The sequence below is a fragment of the Panulirus ornatus genome, chromosome 59 (assembly GCF_036320965.1).
Source record: "Panulirus ornatus isolate Po-2019 chromosome 59, ASM3632096v1, whole genome shotgun sequence".
Taxonomy (NCBI): Eukaryota; Metazoa; Arthropoda; class Malacostraca; order Decapoda; family Palinuridae; genus Panulirus; species Panulirus ornatus.
In genome coordinates, this window is record NC_092282.1 from 15,465,305 (window position 1) to 15,486,486 (window position 21,182).

The following is a 21,182-nucleotide window of genomic DNA, read 5'->3' on the forward strand; positions in this document are numbered from 1 at the left end:
TAATGGTATGTTACCATTTTTAGATTGCATGGTCCATAGGGATGGAAGCATGTTTAAGTTTAGCATATACAGAAAACCTACCAAAGTATGCACATATATCCATTATTACACAACTCAACATGACAGAGTTAAATTATCATATTTCCAGTTCATGTTCCTTAGGCATTATGTACATGTAATTCAGAATTTATTGATGATGAGTTTGAGAAGATATAATTCATTGGATCCATGTTAAAGTATCCTAGATATTTCATTAATAAACCCATTAAGTTGGCAAATAAATAATTCTATAGTTCAACAGTAGGGTTGAGGGTCAAGTCAATTGGGAGGTGAGTTTGAATGGTGAGAGGCTGGAGGAAGTGAAGTGTTTTAGATATCTGGGAGTGGATCTGTCAGCGGATGGAACCATGGAAGCGGAAGTGGATCATAGGGTGGGGGAGGGGGCGAAAATTTTGGGAGCCTTGAAAAATGTGTGGAAGTCGAGAACATTATCCCGGAAAGCAAAAATGGGTATGTTTGAAGGAATAGTAGTTCCAACAATGTTGTATGGTTGCGAGGCGTGGGCTATGGATAGAGTTGTGCGCAGGAGGATGGATGTGCTGGAAATGAGATGTTTGAGGACAATGTGTGGTGTGAGGTGGTTTGATCGAGTAAGTAACGTAAGGGTAAGAGAGATGTGTGGAAATAAAAAGAGCGTGGTTGAGAGAGCAGAAGAGGGTGTTTTGAAATGGTTTGGGCACATGGAGAGAATGAGTGAGGAAAGATTGACCAAGAGGATATATGTGTCGGAGGTGGAGGGAACGAGGAGAAGAGGGAGACCAAATTGGAGGTGGAAAGATGGAGTGAAAAGGATTTTGTGTGATCGGGGCCTGAACATGCAGGAGGGTGAAAGGAGGGCAAGGAATAGAGTGAATTGGAGCGATGTAGTATACAGGGGTTGACGTGCTGTCAGTGGATTGAATCAAGGCATGTGAAGCGTCTGGGGTAAACCATGGAAGGCTGTGTAGGTATGTATATTTGCGTGTGTGGACGTGTGTATGTACATGTGTATGGGGGGGGGGTTGGGCCATTTCTTTCGTCTGTTTCCTTGCGCTACCTCGCAAACGCGGGACACAGCGACAAAGTATAAAAAAAAAAAAAAAAAAAAAAAGTTCAACCCAATCCTTCCCTTGACACCAAGAACCTGTTAGTTCTCCCATTTCATAATAATTCTATTTTACTTCTCATGTTGCTTAAATCCTTGAATGTAAAGGTTGCCTCCAGCAACAACAATACTATAAAGAATATCGTAATCAGGAACTCACCAAAACGTTCTGCACGATGTGTCTATAAAGTACCATATAAATATTGTGATAAGTTTTATGTTCTGCAGACTGGTAAGGATCTTTCTGTTAGACTTAAGCAATATAAATACAATAAAAGAAAAGGACAAGAATCAAAGGCCTCGTTTCATGATGTTAAAAATTATGATCTCTGTACTGACTGCAATAGGATATCTCAGTTATTAACTCTGACTCATGTACCAAAAGAAACATTGAATCTTCTACTATCAAATACAAAAAGAATTGTAACATTAATATTAGTGAAGGTCTATACAAATTGGATACCTTTATTGTTCATAAAATTATAAACAGTTCCCTTTCTTGTCCATATAATGAATTTTATGATATGCATGTTGCCAGACTTGAACACACCCGACCTCCATTCAGCCAGTCACTTGTTTACCAAATGGCATCCTATGTACGTCTCTTCGTTGTATATCAACTGACAGTCATATTTCTTTCTTGTATCTCCCCCATTGATGTGATCATTACACAAAAGTGTTATATTTCCCCATAGACAAAAAAATATAAATATATATATATATATATATATCATATTCTTATTTTTTTTATATTTTATATATATATATATATATATATATATATATATATATATATATATATATATACTTCCCATGTATTCCCTGCGTGTCATAGAAGGCGACTAAAAGGGGAGGGAGCGGGGGGCTAGAAATCCTCCCCTCTCGTTTTTTCCAAAAGAGAGCTTGGGAAGTGAGTCAGTTGTTGTTCGCTGATGATACAGCACTGTGGCTGATTCATGTGAGAAACTGCAGAAGCTGGTGACTGAGTTTGGTAAAGTGTGTGGAAGAAGAAAGTTAAGAGTAAATGTGAATAAGAGCAAGGTTATTAGGTACAGTAGGGTTGAGGGTCAAGTCAATTGGGAGGTGAGTTTGAATGGAGAAAAACTGGAGGAAGTGAAGTGTTTTAGATATCTGGAAGTGGATCTGGCAGCGGATGGAACCATGGAAGCGGAAGTGCATCATAGGGTGGGGGAGGGGGCGAAAATTCTGGGGGCCTTGAAGAATGTGTGGAAGTCGAGAACATTATCTCGGAAAGCAAAAATGGGTATGTTTGAAGGAATAGTGGTTCCAACAATGTTGTATGGTTGCGAGGCGTGGGCTATGGATAGAGTTGTGCGCAGGAGGATGGATGTGCTGGAAATGAGATGTTTGAGGACAATGTGTGGTGTGAGGTGGTTTGATCGAGTGAGTAACGTAAGGGTAAGAGAGATGTGTGGAAATAAAAAGAGCGTGGTTGAGAGAGCAGAAGAGGGTGTTTTGAAGTGGTTTGGGCACATGGAGAGGATGAGTGAGGAAAGATTGACCAAGAGGATATATGTGTCGGAGGTGGAGGGAACGAGGAGAAGAGGGAGACCAAATTGGAGGTGGAAAGATGGAGTGAAAAAGATTTTGTGTGATCGGGGCCTGAACATGCAGGAGGGTGAAAGGAGGGCAAGGAATAGAGTGAATTGGAGCGATGTGGTATACCGGGGTTGACGTGCTGTCAGTGGATTGAATCAAGGCATGTGAAGCGTCTGGGGTAAACCATGGAAAGCTGTGTAGGTATGTATATTTGCGTGTGTGGACGTATGTATATACATGTGTATGGGGGGGGTTGGGCCATTTCTTTCGTCTGTTTCCTTGCGCTACCTCGCAAACACGGGAGACAGCGACAAAGTATAATAAAAAAAATAAAAATATATATATATATATATATATATATATATATATATATATATATATATATATATATATATATATATACATATATATATATATATATATATATATATATATATATATATATATATATATATATATATATGGAAGGAGGTAAATAAAGTGCGTAAGACAAGGGAGTAAATGGGAACTTCAGTGAAGGGCGCAAATGGGGAGGTGATAACAAGTAGTGGTGATGTGAGAAGGAGATGGAGTGAGTATTTTGAAGGTTTGTTGAATGTGTTTGATGATAGAGTGGCAGATATGGGGTGTTTTGGTTGAGGTGGTGTGCAAAATGAGTGTGTTAGGGGAAATGATTTGGTAAACAGAGAAGAGGTAGTAAAAGCTTTGCGGAAGATGAGAGCCGGCAAGGCAGCAGGTTTGGATGGTATTGCAGTGGAATTTATTAAAAAAGGGGGTGACTGTATTGTTGACTGGTTGGTAAGGTTATTTAATGTATGTATGACTCATGGTGAGGTGCCTGAGGATTGGCGGAATGCGTGCGTAGTGCCATTGTACAAAGGCAAAGGGGATAAGAGTGAGTGCTCAAATTACATAGGTATAAGTTTGTTGAGTATTCCTCGTAAATTATATGGGAGGGTATTGATTGAGAGGGTGAAGGCATGTACAGAGCATCAGATTGGGGAAGAGCAGTGTGGTTTCAGAAGTGGTAGAGGATGTGTGGATCAGGTGTTTGCTTTGAAGAATGTACGTGAGAAATACTTAGAAAAACAAATGGATTTGTATGTAGCATTTATAGATCTGGAAAAGGCATATGATAGAGTTGATAGAGATGCTCTGTGGAAGGTATTAAGAATATATGGTGTGGGAGGCAAGTTGTTAGAAGCAGTGAAAAGTTTTTATCGAGGATGTAAGGCATGTGTACGTGTAGGAAGAGAGGAAAGTGATAGGTTCTCAGTGAATGTAGGTTTGCGGCAGGGGTGTGTGATGTCTCCATGGTTGTTTAATTTGTTTATGGATGGGGTTGTTAGGGAGGTGAATGCAGGAGTTTTGGAAAGAGGGGCAAGAATGAAGTCTGTTGTGGATGAGAGAGCTTGGGAAGTGAGTCAGTTGTTGTTCGCTGATGATACAGTGCTGGTGGCTGATTCATGTGAGAAACTGCAGAAGCTGGTGACTGAGTTTGGTAAAGTGTGTGAAAGAAGAAAGTTAAGAGTAAATGTGAATAAGAGCAAGGTTATTAGGTACAGTAGGGTTGAGGGTCAAGTCAATTGGGAGGTAAGTTTGAATGGAGAAAAACTGGAGGAAGTAAAGTGTTTTAGATATCTGGGAGTGGATTTGGCAGCGGATGGAACTATGGAAGCAGAAGTGAATCATAGGGTGGGGGAGGGGGCGAAAATCCTGGGAGCCTTGAAGAATGTGTGGAAGTCGAGAACATTATCTCGGAAAGCAAAAATGGGTATGTTTGAGGGAATAGTGGTTCCAACAATGTTGTATGGTTGCGAGGCGTGGGCTATGGATAGAGTTGTGTGCAGGAGGGTGGATGTGCAGGAAATGAGATGTTTGAGGAAAATGTGTGGTGTGAGGTGGTTTGATCGAGTAAGTAATGTAAGGGTAAGAGAGATGTGTGGAAATAAAAAGAGCGTGGTTGAGAGAGCAGAAGAGGGTGTTTTGAAATGGTTTGGGCACATGGAGAGAATGAGTGAGGAAAGATTGACCAAGAGGATATATGTGTCGGAGGTGGAGGGAACGAGGAGAAGTGGGAGACCAAATTGGAGGTGGAAAGATGGAGTGAAAAAGATTTTGTGTGATCGGGGCCTGAACATGCAGGAGGGTGAAAGGAGGGCAAGGAATAGAGTGAATTGGATCGATGTGGTATACCGGGGTTGACGTGCTGTCAGTGGATTGAATCAGGGCATGTGAAGCGTCTGGGGTAAACCATGGAAAGTTGTGTGGGGCCTGCATGTGGGAAGGGAGCTGTGTTTTCGGGCATTATTGCATGACAGCTAGAGACTGAGTGTGAAAGAATGGGGCCTTTGTTGTCTTGTCCTAGGTGCTACCTCGAACACATGAGGGGGGAGGGGGATGGTATTCCATGTGTGGCGAGGTGGTGATGGGAATGAATAAAGGCAGACAGTGTGAATTGTGTGCATGGGTATATATGTATGTGTCTGTGTGTGTATATATATGTGTACATTGAGATGTATAGGTATGTATATTTGCATGTGTGGACATGTATGTATATACATTGTGTATGGAGGTGGGCTGGGCCATTTATTTCGTCTGTTTCCTTGCGCTACCTCGCAAACGCGGGAGACAGCGAGAAAGCAAAAAAGAAAAAAATATATATATATATATATATATATATATATATATATATATATATAAAATGTGAAACAGAAGAAGGAGTCACGCGGGGAGTGATCATCCTCCTCGAAGGCTCAGAGTGGGGTGCCTAAATGTGTGTGGATGTAACCAAGATGTGAAAAAAGGAGAGATAGGTAGTATGTTTGAGGAAAGGAACCTGGATGTTTTGGCTCTGAGTGAAACGAAGCTCAAGGGTAAAGGGGAAGAGTGGTTTGGAAATGTCTGGGGAGTGAAGTCAGGGGTTAGTGAGAGGACAAGAGCAAGGGAAGGAGTAGCAATACTCCTGAAACAGGAGTTGTGGGAGTATGTGATAGAATGTAAGAAAGTAAATTCTCGATTAATATGGGTAAAATTGAAAGTTGATGGAGAGAGGTGGGTGATTATTGGTGCATATGCACCTGGGCATGAGAAGAAAGATCATGAGAGGCAAGTGTTTTGGGAGCAGCTGAATGAGTGTGTTAGCGGTTTTGATGCACGAGACCGGGTTATAGTGATGGGTGATTTGAATGCAAAGGTGAGTAATGTGGCAGTTGAGGGAATAATTGGTATGCATGGGGTGTTCAGTGTTGTAAATGGAAATGGTGAAGAGCTTGTAGATTTATGTGCTGAAAAAGGACTGATGATTGGGAATACCTGGTTTAAAAAGCAAGATATACATAAGTATACCTATGTAAGTAGGAGAGATGGCCAGAGAGCGTTATTGGATTACGTGTTAATTGACAGGCGTGCGAAAGAGAGACTTTTGGATGTTAATGTGCTGAGAGGTGCAACTGGAGGGATGTCTGATCATTATCTTGTGGAGGCTAAGGTGAAGATTAGTATGGGTTTTCAGAAAAGAGGAGTGAATGTTGGGGTGAAGAAGGTGGTGAGAGTAAGTGAGCTTGGGAAGGAGACCTGTGTGGGGAAGTACCAGGAGAGACTGTGTACAGAATGGAAAAAGGTGAGAACAATGGAAGTAAGGGGAGTGGGGGAGAAATGGGATGTATTTAGGGAATCAGTGATGGATTGCGCAAAAGATGCTTGTGGCATGAGAAGAGTGGGAGGTGGGCTGTTTAGAAAGGGTAGTGAGTGGTGGGATGAAGAAGTAAGAGTATTAGTGAAAGAGAAGAGAGAGGCATTTGGACGATTTTTGCAGGGAAAAAATGCAATTGAGTGGGAGAAGTATAAAAGAAAGAGACAGGAGGTCAAGAGAAAGGTGCAAGAGGTGAAAAAAAGGGCAAATGAGAGTTGGGGTGAGAGACTATCAGTAAATTTTAGGGAGAATAAAAAGATGTTCTGGAAGGAGGTAAAGAGGGTGCGTAAGACAAGGGAGCAAATGGGAACTTCAGTGAAGGGCGTAAATGGGGAGGTGATAACAAGTAGTGGTGATGTGAGAAGGAGATGGAATGAGTATTTTGAAGGTTTGTTGAATGTGTCTGATGACAGAGTGGCAAATATAGGGTGTTTTGGTCGAGGTGGTGTGCAAAGTGAGAGGGTTAGGGAAAATGATTTGGTAAACAGAGAAGAGGTAGTAAAAGCTTTGCGGAAGATGAAAGCCGGCAAGGCAGCAGGTTTGGATGGTATTGCAGTGGAATTTATTAAAAAAGGGGGTGACTGTATTGTTGACTGGTTGGTAAGGTTATTTAATGTATGTATGACTCATGGTGAGGTGCCTGAGGATTGGCGGAATGCGTGCATAGTGCCATTGTACAAAGGCAAAGGGGATAAGAGTGAGTGCTCAAATTACAGAGGTATAAGTTTGTTGAGTATTCCTGGTAAATTATATGGGAGGGTATTGATTGAGAGGGTGAAGGCATGTACAGAGCATCAGATTGGGGAAGAGCAGTGCGGTTTCAGAAGTGGTAGAGGATGTGTGGATCAGGTGTTTGCTTTGAAGAATGTATGTGAGAAATAATTAGAAAAGCAAATGGATTTGTATGTAGCATTTATGGATCTGGAGAAGGCATATGATAGAGTTGATAGAGATGCTCTGTGGAAGGTATTAAGAATATATGGTGTGGGAGGCAAGTTGTTAGAAGCAGTGAAAAGTTTTTATCGAGGATGTAAGGCATGTGTACGTGTAGGAAGAGAGGAAAGTGATTGGTTCTCAGTGAATGTAGGTTTGCGGCAGGGGTGTGTGATGTCTCCATGGTTGTTTAATTTGTTTATGGATGGGGTTGTTAGGGAGGTAAATGCAAGAGTCCTGGAAAGAGGGGCAAGTATGAAGTCTGTTGGGGATGAGAGAGCTTGGGAAGTGAGTCAGTTGTTGTTCGCTGATGATACAGCACTGGTGGCTGATTCATGTGAGAAACTGCAGAAGCTGGTGACTGAGTTTGGTAAAGTGTGTGGAAGAAGAAAGTTAAGAGTAAATGTGAATAAGAGCAAGGTTATTAGGTACAGTAGGGTTGAGGGTCAAGTCAATTGGGAGGTGAGTTTGAATGGAGAAAAACTGGAGGAAGTGAAGTGTTTTAGATATCTGGGAGTGGATCTGTCAGCGGATGGAACCATGGAAGCGGAAGTGGATCATAGGGTGGGGGAGGGGGCGAAAATTTTGGGAGCCTTGAAAAATGTGTGGAAGTCGAGAACATTATCTCGGAAAGCAAAAATGGGTATGTTTGAAGGAATAGTGGTTCCAACAATGTTGTATGGTTGCGAGGCGTGGGCTATGGATAGAGATGTGCGCAGGAGGATGGATGTGCTGGAAATGAGATGATTGAGGACAATGTGTGGTGTGAGGTGGTTTGATCGAGTAAGTAACGTAAGGGTAAGAGAGATGTGTGGAAATAAAAAGAGCGTGGTTGAGAGAGCAGAAGAGGGTGTTTTGAAATGGTTTGGGCACATGGAGAGAATGAGTGAGGAAAGATTGACCAAGAGGATATATGTGTCGGAGGTGGAGGGAACGAGGAGAAGAGGGAGACCAAATTGGAGGTGGAAAGATGGAGTGAAAAAGATTTTGTGTGATCGGGGCCTGAACATGCAGGAGGGTGAAAGGAGGGCAAGGAATAGAGTGAATTGGAGCGATGTGGTATACAGGGGTTGACGTGCTGTCAGTGGATTGAATCAAGGCATGTGAAGCGTCTGGGGTAAACCATGGAAAGCTGTGTAGGTATGTATATTTGCGTGTGTGGACGTGTGTATGTACATGTGTATGGGGGGGGGTTGGGCCATTTCTTTCGTCTGTTTCCTTGCGCTACCTCGCAAACGCGGGAGACAGCGACAAAGTGTAAAAAAAAAAAAAGAAAAAAAAATATATATATATATATATATATATATATATATATATATATATATATATATATATATATATATATATATATATATATATATCCTTTCTACGACACGTGAGGAAAGAAGAAAGTTAAGAGTAAATGTGAATAAGAGCAAGGTTATTAGGTACAGTAGGGTTGAGGGTCAAGTCAATTGGGAGGTAAGTTGGAATGGAGAAAAACTGGAGGAAGTAAAGTGTTTTAGATATCTGGGAGTGGATCTGGCAGCGGATGGAACCATGGAAGCAGAAGTGAATCATAGGGTGGGGGAGGGGGCGAAAATCCTGGGAGCCTTGAAGAATGTGTGGAAGTCGAGAACATTAACTCCGAAAGCAAAAATGGCTATGTTTGAAGGAATAGTGGTTCCAACAATGTTGTATGGTTGTTAGGCGTGGGCTATGGATAGAGTAGTGTGCAAGAGGGTGGATATGCTGGAAATGAGATGTGTGAGGACAATATGTGGTGTGAGGTGGTTTGATCGAGTAAGTAATGTAAGGGTAAGAGAGATGTGTGGAAATAAGAAGAGTGTGGTTGAGAGAGCAGAAGAGGGTGTTTTGAAATGGTTTGGGCACATGGAGAGAATGAGTGAGGAAAGATTGACCAAGAGGATATATGTGTCGGAGGTGGAGGGAACAAGGAGAAAAGGGAGACCAAATTAGAGGTGGAAAGAAGGAGTGAAAAAGATTTTGAGTGATTGGGGCCTGAACATGCAGGGGGGTGAAAGGCGTGCAAGGAATAGAGTGCATTGGATCGATGTGGTATACCGGGGTCGACGTGCTGTCAATGGATTGAATCAGGGCATGTGAAGCGTCTGGGGAAAACTATGGAAAGTTCTGTGGGGCCTGCATGTGGGAAGGGAGCTGTGTTTTCGGGCATTATTGCATGACAGCTAGAGACTGAGTGTGAACGAATGGGGTCTTTGTTGTCTTTTCCTAGTGCTACCTTGCACACATGAGGGGGGAGGGGGATGTTATTCCATGTGTGGCGAGGTGGCGATGGGAATGAATATAGGCAGACAGTGTGAATTGTGTGCATGAGTATATATGTATATGTCTGTGTGTGTATATATATGTGTACATTGAGACGTATGGGTATGTATATTTGCGTGTGTGGAAGTGTATGTATATACATGTGTATGGGGGTGGGTTGGGCCATTTCTTTCATCTATTTCCTTGTGCTACCTCGTGAATGCGGGAGACAGCAACAAAGCAAAATAAAAAAAATATAATATATATCCCTGGGGATAGGGGAGAAAGAATATTTCCCACGCATTCCTCGTGTCATAGAAGGCAAGTTAAGGGGATGGGAGCGGGGAGCCAGAAACCCTCCCCTCCTTGTATTTTGACTTTCTAAAAGGGGAAACAGAAGAAGGAGTCATGTGGGGAGTGCTTATCCTCCTCGAAGCTCAGATTGGGGTGTCTAAATGTGTGTGGATGTAACCAAGATAACAAAAAAGGAGAGATAGGAAGTATGTTTGAGGAAAGGAACCTTGATGTTTTGGCTCTGAGTGAAACGAAGCTCAAGGGTAAAGGGGAAGGGTGGCTTGGGAATGTCTTGGGAATAAAGTCAGTGGTTAGTGAGAGGACAAGAGCAAGGGAAGGAGTAGCACTACTGAAACAGGAGTTGTGGGAGTATGTGATAGAGTGTAAGAAAGTAAATTCTAGATTGATATGGGTAAAACTGAAAGTTGATGGAGAGAGATGGGTGATTATTGGTGCATATGCACCTGGGCATAAGTGATTTGAATGCAAAGTTGAGTAATGTGGCAGTTGAGGGAATAATTAATATACATGGGGTGTTCAGTGTTGTAAATGGAAATGGTGAAGAGCTTGTAAATTTATGTGCTGAAAAAGGACTGGTGATTGGGAATACCTGGTTCAAAAAGTGAGATATACATAAGTATACGTATGTAAGTAGGAGAGATGGCCAGAGAGCGTTATTGGATTACGTGTTAATTGACAGGCGCGCAAAAGAAAGACTTTTGGATGTTAATGTGCTGAGAGGTGCAAATGGAGGGATGTCTGATCATTATCTTGTGGAGGCGAAGGTGAAGATTTTTAGGGGTTTTCAGAAAAGAAGAATGTTGGGGTGAAGAAAGTGGTGAGAGTAAGTGAGCTTGGGAAGGAGACTTGTGTGAGGAAGTACCTGGAGAGACTGAGTACAGAATGGAAAAAGGTGAGAACAAAGGAGGTAAGGGGAGTGGGGGAGGAATGGGATGTATTTAGGGAAGCAGTGATGGCTTGCGCAAAAGATGCTTGTGGCATGAGAAGTGTGGGAGGTGGGTTGATTAGGAAGGGTAGTGAGTGGTGGGATGAAGAAGTAAGATTATTAGTGAAAGAGAAGAGAGAGGCATTTGGACGATTTTTGCAGGGAAAAAATGCATATGAGTGGGAGATGTATAAAAGAAAGAGGCAGGAGGCCAAGAGAAAGGTGCAAGAGGTGAAAAAGAGGGCAAATGAGAGTTGGGTGAGAAAGTGTCATTAAATTTTAGGGAGAATAAAAAGATGTTTTGGAAGGAGGTAAACAAAGTGCATAAGACAAGGGAGCAAATGGGAACTTCAGTGAAGGGGGCTAATGGGGAGGTGATAACAAGTAGTGGTGATGTGAGAAGGAGATGGAGTGAGTATTTTGAAGGTTTGTTGAATGTGTTTGATGATAGAGTGGCAGATATAGGGTGTTTTGGTCGAGATGGTGTGCAAAGTGAGAGGGTTAGGGAAAATGATTTGGTAAACAGAGAACAGGTAGTAAAAGCTTTGCGGAAGATGAAAGCCGAAAAGGCAGCAGGTTTGGATGTTATTGCAGTGGAATTTATTAAAAATGGGGGTGACTGTATCGTTGACTGGTTGGTAAGGTTACTTAATGTATGTATGATTCATGGTGAGGTGCCTGAGGATTGGCGGAATGCGTGCATAGTGCCATTGTACAAAGGCAAAGGGGATAAGAGTGAGTGCTCAAATTACAGAGGTATAAGTTTGTTGAGTATTCCTGGTAAATTATATGGGAGGGTATTGATTGAGAGGGTAAAGGCATGTACAGAGCATCAGATTGGGGAAGAGCAGTGTGGTTTCAGAAGTGGTAGAGGATGTGTGGATCAGGTGTTTGCTTTGAAGAATGTATGTGAGAAATACTTAGAAAAGCAAATGGATTGGTATGTAGTGTTTATGGATCTGAAGAAGTCATATGAGAGAGTTGATAGAATGCTCTGTGGAAGGCATTAAGAATATATGGTGTGGGAGGCAAGTTGTCAGAAACAGTGAAAAGTTTTTATCAAGGATGTAAGGCATGTGTACGTGTAGGAAGAGAGGAAAGTAATTGGTTATCAGTGAAAGTAGGTTTGTGGCAGGGGTGTGTGATGTTTCAATGGTTGTTTAATTTATTTATGGATGGGGTTGTTAGGGAGGTGAATGCAAGAGTTTTGGAAAGAGGGGCAAGTATGCAGTCTGTTGTGGATTAGAGAGCTTGGGAAGTGAGTCAGTTGTTGTTTGCTGATGATACAGCGCTGGTGGCTGATTCATGTGAGAAACTGCAGAAGCTGGTGACTGAGTTTGGTAAAGTGTGTGAAAGAAGAAAGTTAAGAGTAAATGTGAATAAGAGCAAGGTTATTAGGTACAGTAGGGTTGAGGGTCAAGTCAATTGGGAGGTAAGTTTGAATGAAGAAAAACTGGAGGAAGTAGTGTTTTAGATATCTGAGAGTGGATCTGGCAGCGGATGGAACCATGGAAGCGGAAGTGAATCACAGGGTGGGGGAGGGGGTGAAAATTCTGGGAGCCTTGAAGAATGTTTGAAAGTCGAGAACATTATCTTGGAAAGCAAAAATGGGTATGTTTGAAGGAATAGTGGTTCCAACAATGTTGTATGGTTGCGAGGCGTGGGCTATGGATAGGGTTGTGCACAGGAGGGTGGATGTGCTGGAAATGAGATGTTTGAGGACAATATGTGGTGTGAGGTGGTTTGATCGAGTAAGTAATGTAAGGGTAAGAGAGATGTGTGGAAATAAAAAGAGTGTGGTTGAGAGAGCAGAAGAGGGTGTTTTGAAATGGTTTGGTCACATGGAGAGAATGAGTGAGGAAAGACTGACCAAAAGGATATATGTATCAGAGGTGGAGGGAACGAGGAGAAGTGGGAGACCAAATTGGAGGCGGAAAGATGGAGTGAAAAAGATTTGAGTGATCGGGGCCTAAACATGCAGGAGGGTGAAAGGCGTGCAAGGAATAGAGTGAAATGAAACGATGTGGTATACCGGGGTCGACGTGCTGTCAATGGATTAAACCAGGGCATGTGAAGTGTATGGGGTAAACCATGGAAAGTTGTGTGGGGCCTGGATGTGGAAAGGGAGCTGTGGTTTCGGTGCATTATTACATGACAGCTAGAGACTGAGTGTGAACGAATGGGGCCTTTGTTGTCTTTTCCTAGTGCTATCTCACACACATGAGGGGGAAGAGGGTTGTTATTCCATGTGTGGCGAGGTGGCGATGGGAATGAATAAAGGCAGACAGTATGAATTATGTATATGTGTATATATGTATATGTCTGTGTGTGTATATATATATGTATACATTGAGATGTATAGGTATGTATATATCCGTGTGTGGATGTGTATGTATATACATGTGTATGTGGGTGGGTTGGGCCATTCTTTCATCTGTTTTCTTGCGCTACCTCGCTAATGCGGGAGACAGCGACAAAGTATATAATAAATAAATAAACAAATGAGAGAGAGAGAGAGAGGGACAGAGAGAGAGAGAGAGAGACAGAGAGAGAGAAAGATGAGAGAGAGAGAGAGAGAGAGAGAGAGAGAGAGAGAGAGAGAGAGAGAGAGAGAGAGAGAGAGAGAGAGAGAGCAAGAGAGAGAGAGAGAGGATATATGTGTCAGTGGTGGAGGGAACAAGGAGAAATGGCACACCAAATTGGAGGTGGAAAGATGGAGTGAAAAAGATTTTGAGTGATCGGGGCCTGAACATGCAGGAGGGTGAAAGGCGTGATAGGAATAGAGTGAATTAGAACAATGTGGTATACCGGGGTCAACGTGCTGTCAATGGATTGAACCAGGGCATGTGAAGCATCTGGGGTAAACTATGAAAAGTTTTATGAGGCCTATATGTGGAAAGGGAACTGTGGTTATGGTGCATTATACATGACAGCTAGAGACTGAGTGTGAATGATGTGGCCTTTGTTGTCTTTTCCTAGCAATACCATGCGCACATGTGGGGGGAGGGGGTTGTCATTTCATGTGTGGCAGGGTGGCGATGGGAATGAAGAAAGTCAGACAATATGCATTATGTACATGTGTGTGTGTGTGTGTGTGTGTGTGTATATATATATATATATATATATATATATATATATATATATATATATATATATATATATATATATATGTACGTATGTTTTGGACAATCACATGTTTACCAAATGGCATCCTAGCTTCGTCTCTTCGATGTATATCAACTGACTGTTATATTTCTCTCTTGTGTCTCCCCGACGATGTGATTATTACATGAAAGTGCACTTGGGAACTTTTCGTGTTTCATTTTCTCGGTGGACTCATAGGAATATATATGTATATAGGGGAGAAAGAATACTTCCCACGTATTCCCTGCGTGTCGTAGAAGGCGACTAAAAGGGAAGGGAGCGGGGGGCTGAAAATCCTCCCCTCTCGTTTTTTTTTTTTCCAAAAGAAGGAACAGAGGAGAGGTCCAGGTGAGGATATTCCCTCAAAGGCCCAGTCCTCTGTTCTTAACGCTACCTCGCTATCTCGGGAAATAGCGAATAGTATGAAAAATATATATATATATATATATATATATATATATCGCACGCCTGTCAATTAACACGTAATCCAATAATGCTCTCTGGCCATCTCTCCTACTTACATAAGTATACTTATGTATATCTCGCTTTTTAAACCAGGTATTCCCAATCATCAGTCCTTTTTCAGCACATAAATCTACAAGCTCTTCACCATTTCCATTTACAACACTGAACACCCCATGCATACCAATTATTCCCTCAACTGCCACATTACTCACCTTTGCATTCAAATCACCCATCACTATAACCCGGTCTCGTGCATCAAAACCGCTAACACACTCATTTAGCTGCTCCCAAAACACTTGCCTCTCATGATCTTTCTTCTCATGCCCAGGTGCATATGCACCAATAATCACCCACCTCTCTCCATCAACTTTCAATTTTACCCATATTAATCGAGAATTTACTTTCTTACATTCTATCACATACTCCCACAACTCCTGTTTCAGGAGTATTGCTACTCCTTCCCTTGCTCTTGTCCTCTCACTAACCCCTGACTTCACTCCCCAGACATTCCCAAACCACTCTTCCCCTTTACCCTTGAGCTTCGTTTCACTCAGAGCCAAAACATCCAGGATCCTTTCCTCAAACATACTACCTATCTCTCCTTTTTTCACATCTTGGTTACATCCACACACATTTAGGCACCCCACTCTGAGCCTTCGAGGAGGATGAGCACTCCCCGCGTGACTCCTTCTTCTGTTTCCCAGAGGAGGGAGGGTATTGATTGAGAGGGTGAAGGCATGTACAGAGCATCAGATTGGGGAAGAGCAGTGTGGTTTCAGAAGTGGTAGAGGATGTGTGGATCAGGTGTTTGCTTTGAAGAATGTATGTGAGAAATACTTAGAAAAGCAAATGGATTTGTATGTAGCATTTATGGATCTGGAGAAGGCATATGATAGAGTTGATAGAGATGCTCTGTGGAAGGTATTAAGAATATATGGTGTGGGAGGCAAGTTGTTAGAAGCAGTGAAAAGTTTTTATCGAGGATGTAAGGCATGTGTACGTGTAGGAAGAGAGGAAAGTGATTGGTTCTCAGTGAATGTAGGTTTGCGGCAGGGGTGTGTGATGTCTCCATGGTTGTTTAATTTGTTTATGGATGGGGTTGTTAGGGAGGTAAATGCAAGAGTCTTGGAAAGAGGGGCAAGTATGAAGTCTGTTGGGGATGAGAGAGCTTGGGAAGTGAGTCAGTTGTTGTTCGCTGATGATACAGCGCTGGTGGCGGATTCATGTGAGAAACTGCAGAAGCTGGTGACGGAGTTTGGTAAAGTGTGTGGAAGAAGAAAGTTAAGAGTAAATGTGAATAAGAGCAAGGTTATTAGGTACAGTAGGGTTGAGGGTCAAGTCAATTGGGAGGTGAGTTTGAATGGTGAAAAACTGGAGGAAGTGAAGTGTTTTAGATATCTGGGAGTGGATCTGTCAGCGGATGGAACCATGGAAGCGGAAGTGGATCATAGGGTGGGGGAGGGGGCGAAAATTTTGGGAGCCTTGAAAAATGTGTGGAAGTCGAGAACATTATCCCGGAAAGCAAAAATGGGTATGTTTGAAGGAATAGTAGTTCCAACAATGTTGTATGGTTGCGAGGCGTGGGCTATGGATAGAGTTGTGCGCAGGAGGATGGATGTGCTGGAAATGAGATGTTTGAGGACAATGTGTGGTGTGAGGTGGTTTGATCGAGTAAGTAACGTAGGGGTAAGAGAGATGTGTGGAAATAAAAAAATCGTGGTTGAGAGAGAAGAAGAGGGTGTTTTAAAATGGTTTGGGCACATGGAGAGAATGAGTGGGGAAAGATTGACCAAGAGGATATATGTGTCGGAGGTGGAGGGAACGAGGAGAAGAGGGAGACCAAATTGGAGGTGGAAAGATGGAGTGAAAAAGATTTTGTGTGATCGGGGCCTGAACATGCAGGAGGGTGAAAGGAGGGCAAGGAATAGAGTGAATTGGAGCGATGTGGTATACAGGGGTTGACGTGCTGTCAGTGGATTGAATCAAGGCATGTGAAGCGTCCGGGGTAAACCATGGAAAGCTGTGTAGGTATGTATATTTGTGTGTGTGGACGTGTGTATGTACATGTGTATGGGGGGGTTGGGCCATTTCTTTCGTCTGTTTCCTTGCGCTACCTCGCAAACGCGGGAGACAGCGACAAAGTATAAAAAAAAAAAAAAAAAAAATATATATATATATTTTTTTTTTTTTTTATATATATATATATATATATATATATATATTTAAATATATATATATATTTTTTTTTTTTGCTTTGTCGCTGTCTCCCGCGTTTGCGAGGTATATATATAAATATATATATATATATATATATATATATATATATATATATATATATATATATATATATATATATATCATTTTCCCGGTGTACTCATAGGAATATATATGTATATATGGAGGAAGTGAAGTGTTTTAGATATCTGGGAGTGGATCTGGCAGCGGATGGAACCATGGAAGCGGAAGTGGATCATAGGGTGGGGGAGGGGGCGAAAATTCTGGGGGCCTTGAAGAATGTGTGGAAGTCGAGAACATTATCTCGGAAAGCAAAAATGGGTATGTTTGAAGGAATAGTGGTTCCAACAATGTTGTATGGTTGCGAGGCGTGGGCTATGGATAGAGTTGTGCGCAGGAGGATGGATGTGCTGGAAATTAGATGTTTGAGGACAATGTGTGGTGTGAGGTGGTTTGATCGAGTGAGTAACGTAAGGGTAAGAGAGATGTGTGGAAATAAAAAGAGCGTGGTTGAGAGAGCAGAAGAGGGTGTTTTGAGGTGGTTTGGGCACATGGAGAGGATGAGTGAGGAAAGATTGACCAAGAGGATATATGTGTCGGAGGTGGAGGGAGCAAGGAGAAGAGGGAGACCAAATTGGAGGTGGAAAGATGGAGTGAAAAAGATTTTGTGTGATCGGGGCCTGAACATGCAGGAGGGAGAAAGGAGGGCAAGGAATAGAGTGAATTGGAGCGATGTGGTATACCGGGGTTGACGTGCTGTCAGTGGATTGAATCAAGGCATGTGAAGCGTCTGGGGTAAACCATGGAAAGCTGTGTAGGTATGTATATTTGCGTGTGTGGACGTATGTATATACATGTGTATGGGGGGGGGTTGGGCCATTTCTTTCATCTGTTTCCTTGCGCTACCTCGCAAACGCGGGAGACAGCGACAAAGTATAAAAAAAATATATATATATATATATATATATATATATATATATATATATATATATATATATATATATATATATATATATATATTTTTTTTTTTTTTTCTTAAACTTTGTCGCTGTCTCCCGCGTTTGCGAGGTAGCACAAGGAAACAGACGAAAGAAATGGCCCAACCCCCCCCCCATACACATGTATATACATACGTCCACACACGCAAATATACATACCTACACAGCTTTCCATGGTTTACCCCAGACGCTTCATATGCCTTGATTCAATCCACTGACAGCACGTCAACCCCGGTATACCACATCGCTCCAATTCACTCTATTCCTTGCCCTCCTTTCACCCTCCTGCATGTTCAGGCCCCGACCACACAAAATCCCTTTCACTCCATCCTTCCACCTCCAATTTGGTCTCCCTCTTCTCCTCGTTCCCTCCACCTCCGACACATATATCCTCTTGGTCAATCTCTCCTCACTCATTCTCTCCATGTGCCCAAACCACTTCAAAACACCCTCTTCTGCTCTCTCCACCACGCTCTTTTTATTTCCACACACCTCCCTCACCCCCACGTTACTCACTCGATCAAACCACCTCACACCACACACTGTCCTCAAACATCTCACCTCCAGCACATCCATCCTCCTGCGCACAACTCCATCCATAGCCCACGCCTCGCAACCAGACAACATTGTTGGAACCACCATTCCTTCAAACATACCCACTTTTGCTCTCCGAGATAATGTTCTCGACCTCCACACACTCTTCAAGGCCCCCAGAACTTTCGCCCCCTCCCCCACCCCATGATCCACTTCCGCTTCCATGGTTCCGTCCGCTGCCAGATCCACTCCCAGACATCGAAAACACTTCACCCCCTCCAGCCCTTCTCCATTCAAACTCACCTCCCAATTGACTCGACCCTCAACCCCACTGTACCTAATAACCTTGCTCTTATTCACACCCACTCTTAACTTTCCTCTTCCACACACCTTACCAAACTCAGAAGAAGGAGTCACACGGAGAGTGCTCATCCTCCTCGAAGGCTCAGACTGGGGTGTCTAAATGTGTGTGGATGTAACCAAGATGTGAAAAAAGGAGAGATAGGTAGTATGTTTGAGGAAAGGAACCTGAATGTTTTGGCTCTGAGTGAAATGAAGCTCAAGGGTAAAGGGGAAGAGTGGTTTGGGAATGTCTTGGGAGTAAAGTCAGGGGTTAGTGAGAGGACAAGAGCAAGGGAAGGAGTAGCAGTACTCCTGAAACAGGAGTTGTGGGAGTATGTGATAGAATGTAAGAAAGTAAATTCTCGATTAATATGGGTAAAACTGAAAGTTGATGGAGAGAGATGGGTGATTATTGGTGCATATGCACCTGGGCATGAGAAGAAAGATCATGAGAGGCAAGTGTTTTGGGAGCAGCTGAATGAGTGTGTTAGTGGTTTTGATGCACGAGACCGGGTTATAGTGATGGGTGATTTAAATGCAAAGGTGAGTAATGTGGCAGTTGAGGGAATAATTGGTATACATGGGGTGCTCAGTGTTGTAAATGGAAATGGTGAAGAGCTTGTAGATTTATGTGCTGAAAAAGGAGTGGTGATTGGGTATACCTGGTTTAAAAAGCGAGATATACATAAGTATACGTATGTAAGTAGGAGAGATGGCCAGAGAGCGTTATTGGATTACGTGTTAATTGACAGGTGCGCGAAAGAGAGACTTTTGGATGTTAATGTGCTGAGAGGTGCAACTGGAGGGATGTCTGGTCATTATCTTGTGGAGGCTAAGGTGAAGATTTGTATGGGTTTTCAGAAAAGAAGAGTGAATGTTGGGGTGAAGAGGGTGGTGAAAGTAAGTGAGCTTGGGAAGGAGACTTGTGTGAGGAAGTACACGGAGAGACTGAGTACAGAATGGAAAAAGGTGAGAACAATGGAAGTAAGGGGAGTGGGGAAGGAATGGGATGTATTTAGGGAATCAGTGATGGATTGCGCAAAAGATGCTTGTGGCATGAGAAGAGTGGGAGGTGGGTTGATTAGAAAGGGTAGTGAGTGGTGGGATGAAGAAGTAAGATTATTTGTGAAAGAGAAGAGAGAGGCATTTGGACGATTTTTGCAGGGAAAAAATGCAATTGAGTGGGAGATGTATAAAAGAAAGAGACAGGAGGTCAAGAGAAATGTGCAAGAGGTGAAACAGAGGGCAAATGAGAGTTGGGGTGAGAGAGTATCATTAAATTTTAGGGAGAATAAAAACATGTTCTGGAAGGAGGTAAATAAAGTGCTTAAGACACGGGAGCAAATGGGAACTTCAGTGAAGGGCGCAAATGGGGAGGTGATAACAAGTAGTGGTGATGTGAGAAGGAGATGGAGTAAGTATTTTGAAGGTTTGTTGAATGTGTTTGATGATAGAGTGGCAGATATAGGGTGTTTTGGTCGAGGTGGTGTGCAAAGTGAGAGGGTTAGGGAAAATGATTTGGAAAACAGAGAATTTTTTTTTTTTTTTTCTTTTTTTAAACTTTGTCGCTGTCTCCCGCGTTTGCGAGGTAGCGCAAGGAAACAGACGAAAGAAATGGCCCAACCCCCCCCCATACACATGTACATACACACGTCCACACACGCAAATATACATACCTACACAGCTTTCCATGGTTTACCCCGGACGCTTCACATGCCTTGATTCAATCCACTGACAGCACGTCAACCCCTGTATACCACATCGCTCCAATTCACTCTATTTCTTGCCCTCCTTTCACCCTCCTGCATGTTCAGGCCCCGATCACACAAAATCCTTTTCACTCCATCTTTCCACCTCCAATTTGGTCTCCCTCTTCTCCTCGTTCCCTCCACCTCCGACACATATATCCTCTTGGTCAATCTTTCCTCACTCATTCTCTCCATGTGCCCAAACCATTTCAAAACACCCTCTTCTGCTCTCTCAACCACGCTCTTTTTATTTCCACACATCTCTCTTACCCTTACGTTACTTACTCGATCAAACCACCTCACACCACACATTGTCCTCAAACATCTCATTTCCAGCACATCCATCCTCCTGCGCACAACTCTATCCATAGCCCACGCCTCGCAACCATACAACATTGTTGGAACCACTATTCCTTCAAACATACCCATTTTTGCTTTCTGGGATAATGTTCTCGACTTCCACACATTTTTCAAGGCTCCCAAAATTTTCGCCCCCTCCCCCACCCTATGATCCACTTCCGCTTCCATGGTTCCATCCGCTGACAGATCCACTCCCAGATATCTAAAACACTTCACTTCCTCCAGTTTTTCTCCATTCAAACTCACCTCCCAATTGACTTGACCCTCAACCCTACTGTACCTAATAACCTTGCTCTTATTCACATTTACTCTTAACTTTCTTCTTCCACACACTTTACCAAACTCCGTCAGCAGCTTCTGCAGTTTCTCACATGAATCCGCCACCAGCGCTGTATCATCAGCGAACAACAACTGACTCACTTCCCAAGCTCTCTCATCCCCAACAGACTTCATACTTGCCCCTCTTTCCAAAACTCTTGCATTTACCTCCCTAACAACCCCATCCATAAACAAATTA

At 42.8% G+C, this 21,182-nt stretch overlaps 1 protein-coding gene across 5 annotated transcripts in view; it reads right to left on the reverse strand.

The window, feature by feature from the left end:
* Positions 1–21,182, reverse strand: part of LOC139767130 (uncharacterized) — a 273,906-nt gene that overhangs the window by 109,771 nt on the left and 142,953 nt on the right. The gene's annotated exons all lie outside the window — the stretch shown is intronic.